Source organism: Nyctereutes procyonoides, unplaced genomic scaffold (assembly GCF_905146905.1).
Source record: "Nyctereutes procyonoides isolate TBG_1078 unplaced genomic scaffold, NYPRO_anot_genome, whole genome shotgun sequence".
NCBI classification, from domain to species: domain Eukaryota; kingdom Metazoa; phylum Chordata; class Mammalia; order Carnivora; family Canidae; genus Nyctereutes; species Nyctereutes procyonoides.
The window spans coordinates 9,844,397-9,866,973 of NW_026575159.1; the positions used below are offsets into that span (position 1 = coordinate 9,844,397).

General features: G+C 33.5%; 1 pseudogene; it reads right to left on the minus strand.

Annotated features, from left to right (window-relative positions):
• Nucleotides 1-14,886: 14,886 nt before the first annotated feature.
• On the minus strand, nt 14,887-15,335 carry LOC129502408 (vesicle transport protein SFT2A-like; annotated as a pseudogene).
• Between the last annotated feature and the right edge of the window lie 7,242 nt (nt 15,336-22,577).

Consider the following 22,577-nt stretch of genomic DNA (forward strand, 5'->3'; position numbering starts at 1 on the left):
AAAAAGGGAAAGTTCTCATTCAACCCAATCCTTCTTTAGAAAATTATTCTGAGCTTTAAAAACTATAGGGGTAGCAAATAAGTGGAAAATTTAGATTGCTTGGGTGGGTGATGCTCTTTAAATAAGGCACTTATACCCTCTGCATGATTTAGAACATTGTATTATATTTTACAAAGTAAAAGTATGACACTGCAAATGGAATATTTTGTGTTTTGTTGGAAATTCTGAAATCAAATATATTATGGGCAAAGAAGATAATTTTAATTTCATTTCAAGATCTTATCTCTTCTGTGTTTTAATTATTGTCAAAGAATATACTGCTCCTGGGGGAGAAATCCATGAAAATAAGGCAAAGAAAGCATCAGCAAGAAACAATGAAGGAAGGGGCACCTCTGTTCCTCCAGGTGACACTAGGAAGGCTCTGTCCTTTCTCCTTTCTCTGTATCAATCCCTCGTCCCCTCCTCTCCCTCTCTTAACTGTTCACAACTGGTTCCAAAGAGAAGTCCTGGTGGTTTTTTGCAGTAAGTACATGACATTAATGTGTAATTAGTAACTTCCATTTATAAGCTAAGATTAACTTACTTTTAAAAATAATTTGTTTTCTGGTATAGGTTGAAATGAGTCTTTGTAATTTCACTGGCTTCATTAATTATATAATCAAAGCTATTCTTTATAGACAGTAAAAGGGAAAGACTTCTGTTCAGTCGATCCTAGATTAAATAAGAACAAATTAGATAACCACATATTTTTTTAGCATACAAATTAATAAGATTTCATTGAAGTTCCCTAATGTGAGAAGTTGGCCAAAATGAAGTAAGAACACATGGAACTCCTGGGAATGTTTTATATTTCATGTTACTGAATAAAAGTATAAGAAAAGCTTTTTGAACTTTCTATGATTTCTTGGTAAATTTATCATTTTATTAAATGACATAATTTCCAGCAAATGAAAGTTACAAAATATTGTTCATGCACACATATATACACACACACGCACACTCTTAAAATTTATCTTGGTGAAAACACAAGCACATATTTTCTACTCTATTCAAACTCTGCTTAAAATAAGCATAGAGTATACCCTACATTCAGTCTTTTAGTTTTTTGTGGACTAAAACAAATGCTTAATATCCACATTTTCCATATGTGATTGCTATAGAAACTATGGAATAATTAAAAAATTATTGTTAAAAAAAAAAAAGAAAACCCCTGGAGTATAGCATGAATCATCACAGTGTGATTTTTGAAATTTAAGTTTTCACTAAAATATTTTTTGCTATTAAAATATTTTTTTCTATCCTATTGCATCTTGATAGTGAAGGAAGGAATACCCTGTCTATATCCAAAGTCATCTGAGTAGCCTGCATGACATTTCTTCCTACTTAATAACCTTGATGTATAAGACAGAAATCCATAAGGAATTAGTAGTACCGACTTGCTTTCATTTTGTTTAGCAGAAAGCCAAAGAAATTAGGAATAGAGTATGTTTACTATTGACTTTTGTGTACAAAATGGAGTTCATTATTAAAATAGCAGCAAATGTTCTGTAACTGCTTAGAAATTGATATGTATAAGAATAGAGATAATTGAAGAGTAAGAATACATATCTATAAAAACTGAATTTTAATATCTACCTGATTATAACTGTAAATTAAATGAGTCTAGTAGCTGGTAATGTCCAGGGGAAGTCCAATAAATGTGGCTATTGTGAAAAATCAACTCCTAATATGACGGAAATACACCTCATGTTATGGAAATCTTTTAATGTGCCATAGAGCAGCTTAATTTTGCATCAGAATCACACTTAGAGTTCTTTAAAAGCAAATTTCAGAATTTTGAGATATAAAATCAGAAATTCTGAGGTTGATTCTTTAAAACTTTATGCCCTGGTCATTTTGAAACCAACTTGTAGAAATCAATGGTTCTAGACATCTAAGTAGTCATAGATGACTTCTCAAGCAAGCCTCTTTCCATGCTGCTTAGCATGATTAGATTTTAGGCTTCTTAATGCATGTCCAGAATTAAAACTTTTAAAAGTATAGAAACCCAGAAAGATCTTACAAGTTATAATAACTTGAAGTTTTTAAAGATAAGTAATTTTAATATTTTGCTGTATATATTTTTTGTCTTTTTCTTTGTTCTATGAATATGTATGAGAATTCATGGAAAGGCAATATCACATGGAATATCATCAAATCCAAGATGCCAATGATTGTACTGTTCAGCATTATTTTATGAAATACTAAAAGAAAAAAAGCTAAGTATTAAATTTTGACAAAATTCTTTCTTAACACAGCTTTTGTTTAGACTTATTGCAGGTACTATTTTAGACTTATTAAGGCACAAATGATATATGACCCAGTCACCTTGGGCACGGGCAGTATAATTTTGTGTTCTGTCAGGGAACAGGAAAATTTTATTAGGATTTCCTATCTGTTTAAACTTATGATTTCATTTTTTCATCAACTGAGCAACATGTTGCTGAAGGCTATAGCGCCTCTGCTGAAAGTCAGCAGGAATTTTCTGTCAAATTTATGTGATGCTTTAATGATAGTTTTATGTTATGCATGAATCTTTGACATTAGCCATTCATTGCTTAGAATTGTCTTCCATCTATTAAATGAGATTAGGAAATTTCTTCTTTCAGTTGCCATTCTTGTCTGGTAATGATACCTCCTTTTCCAGATGTCCCTGTAACAAACTTATCACAGCTTCATCTACTCATTGGGAATTTCTTTTCTTATGGTATTTAAGGCTCCTTATTGTTGATTTGCAAAGATCATAGAGTGAATGTCCATTCAATTTCAGAAGATGGTATCATTTGGTTTTCAAAAGCAGGTGCAATTTGTAAACATATCAACAATATAGAAACCCACAGTGCACCATGTATTGGCAGTGTTAATAATTTTATTTTTAACTATTTTAGTAGTTATATAATCATGTCTGATACTTCTTAATTAACTTACATTTTTCTCTTTTTTTAACTTACATTTTTCTAATTATTATTATTTGTGTAACAATGAGATTAAGCAACATTTTAAATATTTCTTGGGCACTTTCATAAACTCTTACCTTATTTTATTGTGGACTTACTTTCACATTTACAGTTTCAATCTACGTGGTGTATGGTATGAGGTAGGGGTCAAATTTATTTTACTTTTTTTTTCATCTGCATACCCAATAATACAACATCATGTATTATCATGTATTGAATAGTCTATCATTTTCTCACTGCTCTGAAAAACTCACTTTTTAATTGTATTTCTGTTATTTGACATATACAACTTCATTTTTGCTTTATTTCTCTGTCTGTCCTTATACCAACAACCGTCTTACCTATACTAGTTTTGTCAAGTCTTAGTATCTATTAGAAAAAGTTTCTCATTTTTTCCTTTTACTTCAGAATTTCCTGGCTAGTCTTGAATCTTTTAATTCTATATAAATTTTAGAATAAGATTTTTAAATTCTGGAAAAAAGAAACTGTTGGAGTTTTTGGTTGAGATTGCACTCTCAACCTGCAAGTAATTTGAGGAGAATTGACATTTCAAAATACTCCTCAAATTACTTGAGTAATTACAAAATCTTCCAATCCATGAAAAGTTTTATCTCTCTATTATTAAGATTTTTTACATTTTCTCTCAGTATAGTTTACATGTCTCTTTACAGAGATTTTGCACATCTTTGTGAGATTTAATCCCATGTTTTGCTTTTTCATTTTTGAAATTACTATAAATGAGACTTTTTAAAATGCCCATAGGATTATTAGTGACATTACCTTTTGTTTTATTTCCTTGTAAAAATATTATTGTTTTATTGTTTTATTTCCTTGTAAAAATATTATTCAGTTTATCCAGGTACTTATCAATGTTTTAGTCTTTTCAAAAAATCAGCTATTAGTTTCATTAAGTTTCTATAATGTATGTTTGTTTCCTATGTTAATAGTTTTGGTTCTTATATTTATAATTTATTTTCTTCAATTTCCCTTACATGTCATTCATTGCAATTTTCCCAAATTATTTAGAACAGTGCCAATCTCATTAACGTTCAGCCATTCACCTTTTCTAATATAAAGTTGTACATTTTTCCTAATAGATTTAGCTGCACAAGTTTTGGTATGTAGTGTTTTGTTGTCACTCAGCTCAAAATATTTTCTAATTTTCATTTTAATTCATCTTTTGACACATATATTATTGTAGAAGTCAACTTTTAAATTTCCAAATATTTAGGGATTTTCTAGTAATCTTTTTTATTGATTTATAGCTTGTTTGTATTGATTTCAATTTTTCTTGGGCTGGAAGCTAAATGTAAAGTTAATGAGAAAGTTTAGAGACATACCAAATGGTTGACTTGTTAAGTGTCAGTAAGCTGGTGATGAAATTTGGATTGCCTAGAAAAGCCAAAGCAATGTTTTGTGGGTTTTTTAAAATTATGTTTTGTTTTGCTTTACTTTTTAAATAACATTAATTTATAAAGAAATATGATTTTAATTATTCCATGAGAGTACTTGTAAAAGTATATTGAAATAAGCACGATAAGAAAAAAAAGGTATCTTAAAGTACTTGCCATTTTAAAAGCTAAAAGTCCTTGGGGTGATGAACTTTGGAGGAGAAATCTCTCCTAATTATTTAAGTTGTAGTATATACAGACTACATTTGTTGAGCACCTACTCTGTTTCATGCATTCTGTAAAATAATCATGATCAGAAGAGCCAGGGTCTTTTTCCTCATAGAGCTTAAAATCTAGCAGACTTTGGGAAATGAGTCAAAACTATGCCACGGTATTATTTTGTTTGGATTTATTCTATCTAAACAGCATATCCATACATATAAGCTAAGACTTTTTTAGGAGCAAATTACATGGTACCATGTGTCTTTCTATTAATAAACTCAAATTTTACAATAAAAAGTGTTTTTCTACCCATGCAAAGACAATTTAACCATGTGTGGAAATAGTTATTTTTGTTATGCAGCATAGAATTTAGACTTTGAAAATACATTACCTAAAACATGCAGAAATTATTACTACTGGAGTTAACTTTGTACAGATTTGCATCATATAGGCAGAAGCTGAAAATGTAAGGTAATTTGAGAATATATTGTAATCCATTTCTTAATGCTTTATGAGAGTTGTACCTTAAGATAAATTATACATGCTAATATACTAGCCAACTTTTTGCTCTATTCTTTAACAACAGAGAATGTAAGCTCTCATAATATTAATAAATAGCAATATATCAATATAAAAATAGTAGTTAGGGGACTCCTGGATGGCTCAGCAGTTAAGCATCTGCTTTCAGCTCAGGGCATGATCCTGGAGTCCCAGGATCGAGTCCCACATCAGGCTCTTTGCATGGAGCCTGCTTCTCCCCCTGCCTATGTCTCTGCCTTCATCTCTCTGTGTCTCTTATGAATAAATAAATAAAATCTTTAAAATAAAATAAAATTAGCAGTTGGAGGGTGTGTAGACCACCAAATTAAGTGGAAAAAAACATAGGTAATAAGAAGGATCTATTTCCTTTCTATCTTCCTCTAAGATAAACTTGAATAAAACTAGGTTAAAAAAATGTCTAAAAGAAAGAAAATAGGACAAGGTATGGTTATTTTTCATTACTATTGATTCCATAATTACAAATTCAGCTATTGCAACCCCAAAATCTATTATCAAAGCTGTTTCAAGATCCTTCATAGACATGTGCAGAAAGTCAAAAAATTTGAGTCACCTTTAGAGCATTGTTCCCAGTGGAGGTCAAACAAGATGATGTTTTGCCTTCTTGTTTCAGCTCTCATTCTGTAAATGGTTGCATTTTTCCCAGTTTATTTAGTGCCACATTATTTGCAATTTTATGCTTTTACTTGGTGATTTTACTGTTTAAAGTGGATTCCAAAGCATAGTACTGAAATGTTCTGTAGTTTTCCTAAGCATGAGAATGATGTGCTTTACCGAGAAAATACACCTGTTAGAAAAGTTTCATTCAGGCATGAATTATAGTGTTATAGCCATGAGTCCAAGGCTGATTAATCAATAATATCTATTAAATACAATTTTTGTAAAATCAATAAACATATAAACACCTATGTACTGACTGGTTGGCAACAATGTGACCCGAGACTCTCAGGAACCTAACTCTGCATTTCTCCTAGAAGCAATGGTTCAGTGTTCACTAATTCAATGTTCACAACAACATTATAGCACATAACTGCTGTGAATAATGAGAATCAGCTATAGTTTGGTAGGAGCTAGGAAGACAGCAGTTTGGTGAGCATCTGACAAATCTATACATGACAGTACTTAAGAGCACCCAATTTTCACCAAAATTTTTTTCTCAGCAGTACAGGAAAAATACCAAACCAAAAAGAGACTCAGATTTGGAGAATAGAATGAAGCGAGAATTTGTCTCTAGGGGAACCAGAGGAGGAGAAAATAGAAGCTGAGGCATTATTCTTTAAATAACTTTGGAAACTAGTCCAAAGTTTTCCACTTCAACAAAGTTCACTAGAAATTTTCAAAAGGGCATTCAGTTCCCATAGGATTCATCATTATCTCACCCTGGGTGGTTTAAGATACTGAAGCTAGAAACATTTCCTTATTCATAAGAAGACATTTATTTTGTGTGTGTTTTTTTTTTATTGGAATACATATTCTTTTTTTTCCAACTCTTTCTAGATATGTAGTCAAAACTCATCCAATGCCAAATATCAAGTACAACATGTTGTGCACACTAGGTGTCTACAAATATCTGCTGAAATTATGAATTAAGGAAAAATGATTTATACATATCTGGGATTCAGGGGTAGAGACAGATATGTATGGCTATCAAGAGGCTATTTCTAAAGTCATAGTACTCTTCATTCCATGAAGCAGTTAATCAGGAAATTTATTTCAAACAAGTTATCTGTTATACAGAAAGAACTCCAGCCAAAAATATGCTAATTAATGAAAATGTCTCTTATTGGTTGTAAATAAATTATAAATATTTTATGAGAAATCTCAATTGTTCAAAGCAAAATCACCTAGGTGCTATATACTTGGATCCTCCATAAACCAATTTTAAAATAGAATCAAATTGATTAAGAAAAATATGATTCCTCTCTAGAAAGAGTCATTTTCCTATTGAATAGTAGATGATTATCTCAACATTTTCAACAGTTTAAAACCACAGACAGCTGGGCAAATGATTAGATCTGACTTAGAGTCCATTATCTTTAAAAACTCTAGCTATGAAGAAATTAATAGGTGTCTTAATCTATCAATTATGAGCTTAAAAGAAAGGGCAAGGCTTGGTGGGAAATTAAGACTGGCATGAACCAGAATTGTAAATTATTTGTAAACTGAGAGGTTAATAAGTGTCAGAAGAAAGTCTTTGTGTTTGAGAGAGATAATAACATAATGTGTATTTATTCTAGAACAGGGATGGACAAAGTCTGGCCGTTGGGCCAAATCTAGTCAACAGCCTGTAGTTACACTTTTACTGAAATACAATCATAATTATTCATTTATGCATTGTCTTTGACTGCTTTCTCACTACAAGAGCAGATCGACTAGTTAGATAAAGACATTATGGCCCTCAGAGCCTAAAATATTTACTATGTGAACCTTTACCAAAAAAATTTGCCAACCAGCCCTTTCCCATGTAGAATTAAGAATAAGGCTCCATGCATTCCGTTTGGTTTACCTTTTTCTTTGCAGATGTTTTTAATAATTTCTTAATGTTAAGTGAAATGCATAATGTAAAATATCAAATTTGATTTTCAATGAATAAGTCTTCCTTCCTTTTTACTAGTTATTATGTCTTTATATATTCTGTTTTTGCTTTTAGCATCTATCCTATCATAAACTGTATTGTTCTATTAAACCAAATATTTCTGATCCTAACTATAGAAAATTAGACTGAGAAAACGGAATACTGTATAATATAAATAACATATAATTATGTGATTTGACTCTCCTTCTTTTTCTATTTTCATTTTTCACCCATGGATCTAGGAGCTGATGCTGAAAAATGAAAAATAATAGTATAATTGTTTGTGTCTGACATAAGCTTGTTGTCTACCTTGTAACCAGTTTTGCTGGAGCTTCAGTTTCTTACTTCTGATATAGCATATTATTTTTTAAATAATACTTCATTTGGTTCAAATTGATTTGAAAAGATGTGTTGCTCTCATTTTTCAGTGTCATTATTTCCTTTGAACCCTGACATTATTATTATATTAAATATGTTTCACTGCATTAAATGGTACTGCCCTTACTGAAGAAATGTAATCCTTTTTAGAAAGAAATCAAACTCTTGGGGAAATATAGGTTAAATTATTTAAAATAAGTGAAGAAACAAAACCACAACCCCATATTTAGTATTATATTTTGCCAAATATCATTATAACGACAAAGGAAAGAATAATACAAAGCACACAACCCATAACCAAAGCACAGAGTATGTGGATTACCATAGAGTTTGGTAAGTTATCAGTCAACTGATAGCCTTAACTTATTGAAGATGAAAATTTGAGGGACACAGAATTATGTTGGCCAAAAGAAATACATTTACTTTTGATTGTCTAATGCTATCTTTTGAAGTGAAATTAAGAATATGCAAGTAAGTTTTGCATTTTCTCAGTCTTTTTGATGATCTAAAGATATGTAATTGAATAGAACTTGAATGGAATTATAATAAAACAGAATGTCTCACAATTCCTGCTGAAGATAAAAAAAAAAAAATCCCGGTAGCTAATAAGCTTCTCTACATTCTGAAGAGAAACTCCTAGGAATACAGTCACAGAATTTATTAAGATTTGACCAGACTTTCTTTATCCTTCACTCTCACAACCTCTGGCAGCCCAAATAAGAGAAAATCTCAAATACATCAGAGGGAAGAGCTTATCTGTGTGTTTAATTGTGTAATTATTAAAAACATGGTATTACTGTCTGCCCCCAAGTTAGTTGGATTCTGGGAGAATCATGCTCAGAGATTTAGGGAGCATACTGAAGGTAAGGCTCACATAACATTCCCCACACGGATGGTTATGGAGCTGGAGAAACTTGTGCCCTAGTACTGCAATGGACTTGGGTGGGAGAATTTTTGGATGAGACTGGCAAATATCTCCTAGAAGTTTCAAGGCATTTGTGAATGTACAGGCTAAAAGCAGATTCTCTTCTATACATTTCTGAAAATTTCATTCCAGAGAGAACAACCACAGGAAAATGGAACAAGATAGGGAAACACAGGGAGTGCTACATATGTCCACTGTGTGAATTAGGCTTGACATAAAATATAGGATAGCTGGTTCAGTTTGAATTTCTGGTAGACAGCAATAATTTTTAATGTAAACATGTCCTCAATATTGCATGGAACATACTTTTTATAACATATGATTCCTTGTTTACCTGAAATTCAAATTTAAGTTGATGATCTGAATTTTTATTTGCTATGACAAGCTTAGCTACAATGCATGTATGAATTAGTTAAAATACTGCTACTTGCTACGACAAACTCCAAAGTGTATAATGGTTCTTACTCATGAAAATTACAAAGGAGCAAGTAGCTCTTCTTTAATTGGATCCAGATTTATTTCATTTTATGGCTCCATCAATTTCAAAGGTGACTTGCTAGATCTCTGTGCTTAGCTGGCTAAAGGAGGCAGCTGTGAAAAGAATATGGAACATTGTACATGGAAAATTCTAGTGAACTAGCCCTGAAAATGGCACCACACTCATATTTCATTGACTAGGACTCCATCATATATCCATATCAAATTCAAGGAAAGCTGGAAAATGCAGAATAGCTTTATATCTAGGAAGAAAATGAATTTGGTATACAAGTAGCCAATCTCTAGCACACTGAATTCCCATGTACCAGTGGAAATTCTGGAAATTACTTCACCCAAAATTTCTTTAAAGGGCAGCCCCAGTGGCCCAGAGGTTTAGCGCCACCTTCAGGGTGTGATCCTGGAGATCTGGGATTGAGTCCCATGTCAGGCTCCCTGCATGGAGCCTGCTTCTCCCTCTGCCTGTGTCTCTGCCTCTATCTCTCTCTGTGTCTGTCATGAATAAATAAATAAAATCTTAAAAAAAAAATAAAGGACCTGGTTCAGAAAGTATTTTCCATAAGAAGAGATTCAGCAATGATAGACTGTAGTGTATACCTGTGGGTGAAGGCAAAATGGAGAGCTAAGAAGGGTTTCTAGTGATTAGACAGAGTGTATTTCCCATATCAGTAAATTATTCAATGTGAGGATCTGAACGATAATCTCCATAAACCCACAAGTACAATCCAAAAGAAATTCAGTATTGAGATACTTTTAATACTACACAGAATTTAAATGTTTATTCCTCTTTCACTAATACCTTTTTCACCCCTGTAGGAACCATGAAGACAGGGAAAAAAGATAGCCAGATGAAAGAACAGATTATACATCTATACTGCAGGTCAGGCCAATCTTAGAAGTAGGAAAAATGAGGAATGAAAATCTTTCAGTTGAATGTGGTAATGAATTTACTTGCTAATCAACACATAAAAATGACCAAAAAGTTGTCATTTCTATTTAGATGTACTCAAAGCTCAGAGAAGAAAGATCTAAAATGGAATTAAAGACAATGGTTAATTAAAAACTCCTTAATGTCCTACTTATAGCCTATTATCTACCATCCAGTTTCCTCAATAAACTTGGTTATATATGAAAAGGAGAAGTTCTCAAGTAGGCTTTTCTAAATTCTGGATGTTTCTAGCCTCACATAATACCTATTAGTAATCAACAAGTGTTTCCTCAGAAGAAAACCTTTTCTTTTTTGGTTTATTTTTTTTTAATCCTACTGAATTTTAAATAACCTTGTGTCTTATATATAATTGAATTCCAGTCAGGAACAGCTGAAGTATAGAACTAGGTGGAAGTTTTGCTTCATGTTGTCTGGTGCAGATTGATCCCAGAGGCCAAAAGCTCTAGTACAAGACTTAATTGAAGGGAAAAACAAAACAAAACAGAAAAGAAAGAAAGAGAGTTGTGAAAATTGGCAATAAAAACTTGCTACAAATCATAATTGCTAATAAAAGGCTATAGTTGTTCTTTTGATAACATTGCTTATAGCATATAAAGTTCCCCTGGGTTATCCTTAAAATATTTTAAATCTCATACTAGGATTATTAAAACTTAACAAAGACTACTTATATTTCTTAAAGTATCATAAATATTTTACTGCAAACTATTTGATATATATGAAAATAAGATGATACAAAGATAATATTTTTGTTGTATTTCATTGTTGTAACTCATCTTTTAAACAATTCCCAAGTTCTCTAACTGACTAGCTAGGAAACAATACTGAAAAAGGAAAAAGCAATAATCAGTCAAGCATTCCACCAGTGTATCTCTGTAATTTATCACTTATGTGGGAAGATACTGGCTTTTACTTTTGCATAAAATAGGTGTTCAAGAAATGTCTTAGATATTGATGCATTATCATTTCTATAAAAATTAATGTGCTGTTAATACTCCAGTTAGCAGAAAAGAAGTCAATATTGGAAAGACTGTATATCAGCTTTATGTTATGATATTCTTAATATTATGAGTTCATTTATTAAAAGGTAAAGCAGCCACATTTTTCAACAATTTTTTTATAATTCTCACAAAGTCTCTTTAAAAGTCATCTGTTCTGTAAATGTAAAATAATAAAGCCACTATGAAAAACTCTATGGAGTTTATTCAAAAAATTAAAAATAGAACTACCATATATGATCCAGCAATCCCACTTCTGGATATATAGTTGACCTCTGAATGACATGGTTTTGAACTGTATGCGTCCACTTATTTGTTTTCAATAAATACAATACAGTGCTGTAAATGTATTTTCCTCTTCCTATGATTTTTCTCAATAGCATTTTCTTTTCTCTAGCTTACTTTATTGAAATAATAAATAGTACACATAATATAGAAAATATGTGTTAATCAACTGTTTTTCTTATTGGCAAGGCTTCGCTTCTGGTCCATAGTAGGCTATTAGTAGCTAAGTTTTGGGAGAGTCAAAAGTTATATGCAGGGATCCCTGGGTGGCGCCTGCCTTTGGCCCAGGGCACGATCCTGGAGACCCGGGATCGAATCCCAGTCGGGCTCCCGGTGCATGGAGCCTGCTTCTCCCTCTGCCTATGTCTCTGCCTCTCTCTCTCTGTGTGTGTGTGACTATCATAAATAAATAAATAAAAAATAAAAAAAAATAAAAAAAAAGTTATATGCAGATTCTTGACTGCATGGGGATTGACACTCCTCACCCTTGTGTTGTTCAAGGCTCAACTGTGTATCCAGAGAAAATGAAACCATTATCTGAAAGAGATATCTGTACTCCCACATTTGTCATAGTATTATTCACAATAACCAAGATTTGGAAAAAAAAACTAAGTGTCCATCAACAAAATAATGGATCAAGAAAATGTAGTACACATATACAATAGAATATTATTCAGCCTTAAAAAAGAAGGAATTCCTTAAATTTGCAACAACATGAATGAACTGGAGCATGTTATGCTAAGCAAAATAAGCCGGACAGAGAAAGACAAACACTGCATGGTATCACATATATGTGGACTCCAAAAAAAAAGAGTCAAACTTACCAGAGCAGAGAGTAAAAAATAGTTTACAAGGCCTGTGGGGTGGAAGAAATAGGTAGAGGTTGGGGTTGTTGAAAGAGTACAAGTTACAGTTGTAACTTGCAAGATGAATGAGGTCTGAGGTTCTAATGTATAACATGGGGACTACAGTTGACAACACTCTATTGTATAGCTGAAATTTGTTAAGAGAGTAGAACTTAAATGTATTCCCCCCCCCAAAAAAAGAGTAAGAGGTAAATATGTGGGGTGATGGATCATGTACCAGATCATCACATTGTGTTCCTTAAATACCTTATAATGTCATTTGTCAATTCTACCTCAAAAAAGCTGAAAATTATCATCTATTTGATATATTTTAATAAACTTATTATCAATTGCTAAAAAGAAACCTGTGCAAAGCAGGTGTTCAATGACTCTTTCAGATAAAAGAGCCATCATACCCCACTACTTAACTCACAAGTCACCCAGAAAGGCAGTGTGAACACCAAAAGGATATAAAATATATCAACTAGGAATTCAATTAAAAAAAAAAAGATTTGTAAAGACCAGAGTCACCAAAAAATAGCTGATTTCTCCTAGCCTCCTGATTCCAATGTTTATAGGTTCATTCTCCTCATTCTCATTTAGGACTTAACCAAATGATAGGCAGAGACAGTAATGCATGATTAAAATCCAAGCAAGCATGATTCAAAGCATGGGTTTTAGAGACAAGTTACCTAAGTCCAAATCTTGATTCTTCTATATACTAGTTATGACACTCAAAAATTATTTAAAATTTCTGTGGCCCATTTTCTCACAGATGAGATGTGGACAATAATAATGATGTCGTGGGGATTCAGTGATTTAACACATATAAAACCACTTACAAGAGCCTAGAATATAATAAACACTATGTAATTTCTAGTGCTTCTTCACTTTAGGACTTAATCTACCTTTATTTCTCTGAATCTGCTTATATTGATTTTTTTTCAATAGTAACCATTTTTAAGTATACAGTACAATGGCATTAATTGCACTCACAATATTGTGCAACCATCACTATTATCTAATTCAAAACCTTTTCCAGGGGATCCCTGAGTGGCTCAGCGGTTTGGCGCCTGCCTTTGGCCCAGGGCGCAATCCTGGAGTCCCAGGATGGAGTCCCACCTGGGGCTGCTTCTCCCTCCTCCTGTGTCTCTGCCTCTCTCTCTCTCTCTCATAAAAACTAATTAATTAATTAATTAATTAATTAAAACAAAAACAAAACCTTTTCCATCATTCCAAACAGAAGCACTATAAACGTTGAACAATACCTACCCATTCATCCCTTCCTTCATCCCCTGGTAAACCTTATATCTAAGGGTGGATTTATTTAAAGATTAAAAAGGTTGGGGGGATCCCTGGGTGGCGCAGCGGTTTGGCTCCTGCCTTTGGCCCAGGCGCGATCCTGGAGACCCGGGATCGAATCCCACGTCGGGCTCCCAGTGCATGGAGCCTGCTTCTCCCTCTGCCTCTGCCTCTGTCTCTGCCTCTCTCTCTCTCTCTCTCTCTCTCTCTCTCTCTCTCTCTCTCTCTGTGTGTGTGTGTGTGTGTGTGTGTGTATGTGTATGACTATCATAAATAAAAATTTGAAAAAAAAATAAATAAAAAAAATAAAAATTAAAAAGTTTGGGATGCCTGGGTGGCTTAGTGGTTGAGTGTCTTTCTTTGGCTCAGAGTGTGATCCTAGGGTCCTGGGATAGAGTCCCACATTAGGCTCCCTTTAGGGAGCCTGCTCCTCCCTCTGCCTATGTCTCTGCCTCTCTCTGTACGTCTCTTATGAATAAATAAATTTGAAAAAAATCTTTAAAAAATTTTAAAAATAAAAATTATAAGGGTTTATATATTTTTATTACACATAGTAAACAATCTTTAGTTTAAGGTTATAACTTTCACAGGTAAATTTTTTAATTGTTTTAAAAATTTTGACATTATAAAAAAGCCAAAAAAACTTAATATGCCTTTCAGCACAGGTCTATGCTTAAATATTCACATCTCAAATCTCTTTTCAAAAGACTTTAAAAAAATGGCTAAAAATAATTTACAATTGGCAATGATTAAAATCTCCTTGTCTTTGGAAGGGCATATTAATGACTCATATGAATTTAAAGTTACAAGCATTTAACAGTTTAATCAGACATGCAGTTTGTACCAGAATACAAATGGTCTTAAATTGTCACTGCAGTTGTTTTTGGAGTGATTATTTTATCAAGAAAAGCATACTTCACCAAAACCACAGCATCAACTTAAAACACTCTTTTTGAGGAGTTTTTGACTTTCAACTTTGGATAGAACTGCATTTAATTTCTGCATCTCTTACATATGGAGTATATCATAGACTCCATTAGGCCACTCACAAGACCTGCAATATCCAGAACAATGAGGCCAGCCTCCTCTTATGTCAAGAGAAGCACACAAGGTAAATATGAAACAAAAAGGATAATAATTGTTGCAGGCAAACTTGTTTCAAACATTATCTTCAGTTGTTTCACAAGGCCCATGAAAAGCTCATCTGGAGGAATGCAGGAGTATATCCCAGGGTATAAAACAATGCAAAAAGTTTTATGCCACCAGGAAGTAATACCAATCCAGTTCCAAGGATAGCAGAGAAATGCTGCATGCAAAGCATTTGTCAATCAGGTAATAAAACTACAGAACCAGGACCTTTTCAGTCAGGCCCTGCTCTTTTTCATTCTGGTCACTCTGGATCCTCTACAGCTTCTCCATGGCCATTAATTTTCTCAGGCTACACCAACAGCCATCATTTCACCTGCCTTTCTTGCCTAGCAAGAAACTCCTGGTAACCTGTCTATGAATTTGCCTATTCTAGTTATTTCATTAAGTAGAATCACACATTAACTGTCTTTTTGTGTATGATTTATTATTTCACTCAACATAGATTCCAAGAATCAGAATTTCATTCTTCAATACTATTCCATTGTACATATTTACATTTTGTTTATGCATTCATCTACTGAGGACACATAGGATATTTCCATCTCTTGACTACTGTGACTAATGCTGCAATAAACATTGGCATCTAAATACTGATTTAGGTCCCTGTTTTCAATTTTGGAGGATATAAATAGAAGAGTATAAGGGTTGAGTCATATGGCAACTCATTATATAGCTTTCTGAGGAATAGCCAAACTGTTCACATCTTACCTTCCTTATATTACCTTTTTCATTCCTGCTAGCAAAGTATGAGGGTTCCAGTTTCTCCACATCCTTACCAACTCTTGTTATTTTCACCTTTTTCTTTCATTATATTCATCCTAAGCACATGTGAAGTGAAATCTTGTTGTTTTGATTTGCATTTCCCTAATGACTAATGATGTTGAACATCTTTTCATGTTCTTATAAGCCATTTTCATGTCTTTGGAGAAATGTTTATTTGAATTCTTTGCCCATTATATGTCTTTTTGCTATTGAGTTTTAAGAGTTCTTTATAAATGTTAAATTTTAAATGCCTGTCAGAAATGTAATCTGTAGATATTTTCTCCCATTTTCTAGGTTTTTTTCAATTCCTGATAATGTCCTTTAATACATGAAACTATGTATTAACATTAAATTTTGATGAAATTCAATTTACCTTTTTTCTATTGTTGCTGTGCTTTTGCAGTCATATTTAAGAATTAGTTGCCAATTCCAAAGTCATGAAAATTTATCCCTATATTTTTTCTAAAAATTTTATGGTTTTATCACTAATAGTAATATGGTTCATCCATTTTTAGTTTTTATATGATATAAAATAGGTGTCCAACAAAATTCTTTTACATGTAGAAATCCAACTGTCCCAGCACTATTATTGAAGAGACCACAGATCTTCCTCAGTTTACAGTGAGTTTCCACCTAATAAGCCCATATAAGTTGAAAATATTCTAGTTGAAAAATGCATTTAAGACATTAATAATAATCTACTGAACATCATACCTTAAATGTGCTTATAACACTTACATTAGCCAATAGTTGCACAAAACTACCTAACACAAAGCCTATTTTATAATAAATGTTGAATATCTTATGTAGTTTGTTTAATGCTATACTGAAAGTGAACAACAAAATGGTCATATGGGTACAGAATGGTTTTAAGTGTATTCCCTCATCATTATAAGGCTGATGGAGAGCTGTAGCTCTCTACCACCACTCAGCATTACAAGATAGTATTGTATTGAATATCACTAGCCCAGAAGATCAAAATTCTAAGTATGATTTCTACTGAATGTGTATCACTTTAGTACCATCATAAAGTCAAAAAATCATTAAGTGGAACTATTATAAGTCAGGGATCAGCCTGTCTGTATTCTTTTCCCATTGGGTGGACAAGGCACTCTTGTCAAAAATCAGTTGGCCATAGCTCTATGTTTTTATTTCTGTATTCTCAATTTTATTCCATTTATCTATCATTTATCCATTTTCTTGCACCATACTGTTTTGACTACTGTAGATTTGCTGTAAGTTTTGAAAGTGCAAAGTGTGAATTGTCCATCTCCTGTTCTTGTTTTTCAAAATTGTTTTGGCTGTTTGGGACCTTTTGCAATTTCATTTGAATCTGAGTATTGGCTTTTCCATGTCTTTACAAACAGTTGCTTAAATTTTGATAAAAAAATTGTGTTGAGTCTGTAGATTCTTTGAGCAACAGCAACATTTTAACAACTAAATATTCCTACCCAAGAACATGAAATGTCTTTCCATTTATTAGGTTTTCTGATTTTTGTTTGTTGATCTTCTACCCTACAATTTTGCTGAATTCATTTATTAACCTCAGTGGCTTTCTTAGGTTGATTTTCTTAAAAGAGAGCTCTCATTTTATCTCTACAATCCCTTCATTCCCACTTATAAGTTTAAAAATAAATATATTTTTTATAGATTTTTAAATTTATTTATTCACCAGAGACACACAGAAAGAGGTAGAGACATAGGCAGAGGGAGAAGCAGGCTCCCCTCAGGGAGCCCAATGCGGGACTTGATCTCGGATCCCAGGATCACACCCTGAGCCGAAGGCAGACACTCAACTGCCGAGCCACCGGGGCGTCCCAAAATCTTTAATTCTGATCTCCTCATGAAATTCAAGAGAGTCCAGGAACCACCTAAAATAACAAGGCCGGTTTACTGTGTATGTAGTTTTCTGGAGAATGGGTTAATTGCTTACATAGTAATCTGTCCCTCCTTTCAAAAAAATAAGATCCATTGTTATAAAGGGAAACTAACATTGTCAGAATTTCTAAAACTTCACCTTGTTAAGAGGCATCTGGATGACTCAGTTAAGTGCTTGACTCTTGGTTTCAGCATAGGTCATAATCTCAGGGTCATGAGATCAAGCCTCAAGTTGGGCTCTGCACTTAGCATGGAGTCTGCCTCTCTCCGTCTCTCACTTTCTCTCTCTCTCCCTCTCCCCACTCTCATGTATTCTCTCTCTCTCTCTCTCAAATAAATAAATTATTTTTTAAAAATTCACCTTATTAAATTACTGGAAAATAATGTATGATAATGACAGAAAACTCAAGATATTGATCTTCTTACTGAATAAAATAATCTATATCTGTATGTTTCCACTTCTCTTGATTTAGAAGGGAACAGAATAAATCATATTCTGTATGAAGATTCTTAGATATTTTTACAACTAAAACATTATCAGTTGGATAAGTATGTATTAAATATACATATTTCCTATCAGCACCTTGGTCTTTGTGTGGTTATAGAGCAATAATTCTTAAATTGTGGTCCTTGAACAGCAAGAGTAGCAATAACTGCACACAAACTAGAAATGCAAATTTTGTGGCTCTAGTCTGGACCTACTGAATCTGAAACTCTGAGAAGAGGCCAAGCAATCTGTGTTTTAACAAGAAGATTCAGAAGCAGAGTAAATTTTGAGACCCACAAATAAATGAGGACAATAAAATGTCCGTGATCTCAGGTGAATGGCTTCTCTACTTCCCTGCTTTAATTTCCCAAAGCCAGTATCAGATCAGAGGAATTGATTATACTCAATATTCAACAAGCATTTACTTTGAATAGGCAACTATTACCAAATTAAATCCTAAACTAGATTCTGGGAACAAGGAAAAAATGCAAAGCATCTGCATTCAGGGATCCACAAACCTATGTAAAAGCTATTTGAATCACTGATAAGGTAAAGGCTATAACAGAGTTACCCCCAGGGAGTGCCATTAGAACCTAGAGGAATATGACCTAGCTGCCTGAGTTGAGTAGGCAGGGATAGCAGAAAGTTACTCAGAGGAAGAGAACATATGCCAAGTTTTAAAGGATGAATAGAAGTTCCCCAGAATAACAGTGGCTGAAGGGTATTTCTTGTAGGGTAACTATACATGTAAATATGTTACAGCAAGATTATGTGAGGGTTTAGGAGATACCACATCTTTCCCTTTTGGTTGAGGCACAGTGCACACAGAAGCTGACTGTGCATGGCTAAAAGTGAAATTGTAGAGATTATAAAGCCGGGATCATAAAGAACCTTGACTACCATGCTTAGGTAGGTGACATTGGTAGAGTAAGCAATGGGCATCATGGAAGCATGTTAAGCCAGAAAGGAAAACAAAGATCCTTGGATTTTAGAATAATGATTTTGCCAACAGATTAGGTGATGACTGGGAAAGAACTGGGAGTGGAGAGAGAGAAGGGTGTTTGATGTTCATTATATAATTATTACAATAACTTGCTAAGATGTCAAAAGTGAAACAGTAGTTTAGATGCATATCAGTATGAATTTGTTCACAGCAATAAAATTTGTGACTTCAATTTCCTATTATTTATAACATAAAAGTGATGTCCTTATTGCCATGAGGGGTGAAAACTCTTAAACAATTGTCTTTTAAAGATCTCAATAAAGAATGTAGTGAGCCTATTATAAAGTATTTGTTTTGTTGTAAGTCAAATGAAGAAAAATGTCTGCAGAGCTGATTTTTTTTCATTTTTCTACAAATTAGTCACTTCAAGATACATTTGAAATGTATACTTAGAAGCATATTTACTAAATAATTGGTTTTTAAGTCTGATCCATGTAAGTTTCAGTTTAGGATAGAAGAAAATAAAGCACTTGTGTTCAAAATAGTAGTATGTAGCTTTAATAACATGGATTTTTCAAGATGGATATGCCATTTTGTTTGTTCTTACTGAAGCTATATTTACACTCAATTGATTATTTTCAAATTTGGTTCTCTATCTTAGAAAAAAAAAACATTTGTACAAGTAAAGATAATAATTTTCTTCTTTACGCTTTTTATTCTTCCTTCCTAACATTTCTGTCACACTTATTCAGGGCCTTTACATGAAATAATATTCTTCTTTCTTCTTTTGTTCCCTCTTCCTTTCTAATTGCTTGAGGGTTATAGATTCAAGGTACTTGTGTACCTACAAGAATAAAAGCCATCTCTCATTTACTAAGAAAATGATAGGCAGCAATAGTCCATGAAGGGCTAGATATCATATGTAGCTAGATGGCTAGCTATCATATGTATATATGTATAGCATGAAGGGATAGATATCACATGTAGCTAGATCATATGTAGCTAGTCCATGAAGGGCTAGATATCATATGTAGCTAGATCAGGGAAGACTGAAACATATGACCATCGAATTGAAAAATCGAATAGAATTGAAAAATCAATACTAATTTCTGATTAAGTAGATGGAATATAGTAATACCGGAAATCTAAACTTGCGAAGAAAGATTTTCATTTTAAAAATGAAAGAAGGTAAATTAGTAAATTGTTAAGAAAAATCATCCAAATTTATAAAAAAACCCAAAAAAGGGGTGTCATGTCCCTTCAAAGTCATACTGGAATATTGTCTCATAGACCTGTGCAAAGATTCTGTAATTATCTAGGCCTTTATTTGACTTGCTGTGTATTATTAATTAGGTCTCAGAGTCTATGGGATTACATGTTAACTTGTGGATTTGTTCTGGTAGAGATGTGAATTATTTGTCTGACAGAAAAGATAGCCCCAAAGATTGTAGTTCTGTTGCCTTGTTGAACTTTAACCAGTTTTATATCCTACTTGTTCTCAGCAGAAGGAGCTAGGAGTATTTCTGGAGCCTCTTTTATGAGGCATTAATCTCATTCATGAGGTTTTGCTCTCTGACCTAATCACCCCCAAAAAATCCACCTCCTAATAATATCACCTTCGGGTGTTAAGATTCAATTTATGAATTTTGAGAGAACACACTCATACTATAATACAGCCAACTGTGTTGACAACTGTGTTCAACTTGGCTAAGTACTTTCTCCAGAACTGCCTTTCTAGTCTGTCTCCATATAAGGTGGACTACCAGAGATATTGTTCATGAGAGATGGAGGACAAAAAGCCCTATCAGTTTTGTAGCATGAACCTGCATTCTCCTTATTATCCTGTCAAACACTAACCTAGGTGCTGCAGTGAAAGGATTTTGCAGATATAAATTGTGTACCTAATCAGTTCTCTTAGAGAGATTTGAGTGGGCTTGACTTATTCTTAGGGAAGCTTTCCCTGAGAACACACCTTGGGTCCAGTTGGGTTTTAGTTTGCTCCTAAACATCCTCCCTGGCTGCCTTGCGCAAAAAGCTTTGGCCAATGCCTGTGGGTGCCAGCCTGCTTGTGATCTCCCCTTCTTGACTCTCTGACCTATTTCAGACTTGTTTCACCAGTCCCAACAATTTATAAGCCAATTCTTGAAATAAATAAATATGTGTTTGAGAAGGGGAAAGATATATCTATATATCTTACTTATTCCGCTTACCTGGTTCAACCCTAATAAACTACACGAATGCCTTAAATAAACCCTTGACATGCTTACTCCGTATTTGTATGAGAGGAGTCTTTTTTCAACTTTTAAAGACTTTCACTTTGACAAGGTAAAAAGTGAGTATCAGCAATAGTTCTTTGGAGCTCTGCTAAACTTAAGAAGCCAAATTTGGAGGCACCTGTGGCTTAGTCAGTTAAGTGTCTGACTCTTGAATTCCTCTCAGGTCTTGAGGGTCCTGAGTTCAAGCCCAGAGTTCGGCTCCATGCTGGGTGTGGAGCCTATGAATAGAGAAGAAAAAAGAAAAGAAAATAAACCAAATTTTTTTGTCTATTTGTAACAAGTTTCTTTCCATGGTTTCAAAGTAACTAGCAGTGAGTTGTAATAGGGACAGCATTAAAGAATGATCTTATATAACAATAATAATTATTATCATTATTTTTGTTAATATTATTTAGAAATAATATTATTTAGAAAGTAGTTTGATTTCTTATTTTGCTTATGCAAACCAGTTCAATTTTGATGTGTGACTTTGCAAGGATTTTTCAAACAAGATATTCTAGATCTAGAATGTTCACTGACAGTTGCTTATTTTGCTTATCACCCACTTGATCTGATTGCTTTAGCCATGCATAACAGAGACAGGAAAAATACAAGGGACATAATAACCAGGAAAGCTACTGTGGTCAAATGCTGCATCCTATCAGTCAGTTGAAATCAACAAGATGGAATGGCAACTAAGAAGGAACTTTGGGAAAGGCCAACTATTTATATTAAGTGTTTCTGTCAATTGAGTCAAAAACATGACTCATGATGACTTTTGGCAGCTGGAGGGACAGAAAAGATTATTATTTTTTCCAAATGTGTCCTGGGAGAATTGCATCTGGTGAATAAGCATCCTTTTAAAATAGCCCTTGAGATTAGAAAAGGATGGGTTAAAGGGGGATGATAATTAAAAATTGGAAGAAATGCAAGTGAATAAGAAAATGACACAGATGAAAAGACAAAAAAAAATTTTTTTAAAGACCAGGAAAAGATTCTCTTTCAAATCATTGCCCTACACCACAAAGGGAAAAGCAACCAGTCTGTGGGATTCTCTGCTGGTGACTCAACAGAGGCATGATTAGCTGTAGCTCAGATACGGACCAGGTTCGTGAGCCAAGTAGGGCCCTTCCTAGACAGGGAGGGGAGCCCGCAGACCTCCGTTCCTTGTGACTGGAAGAGGAAGG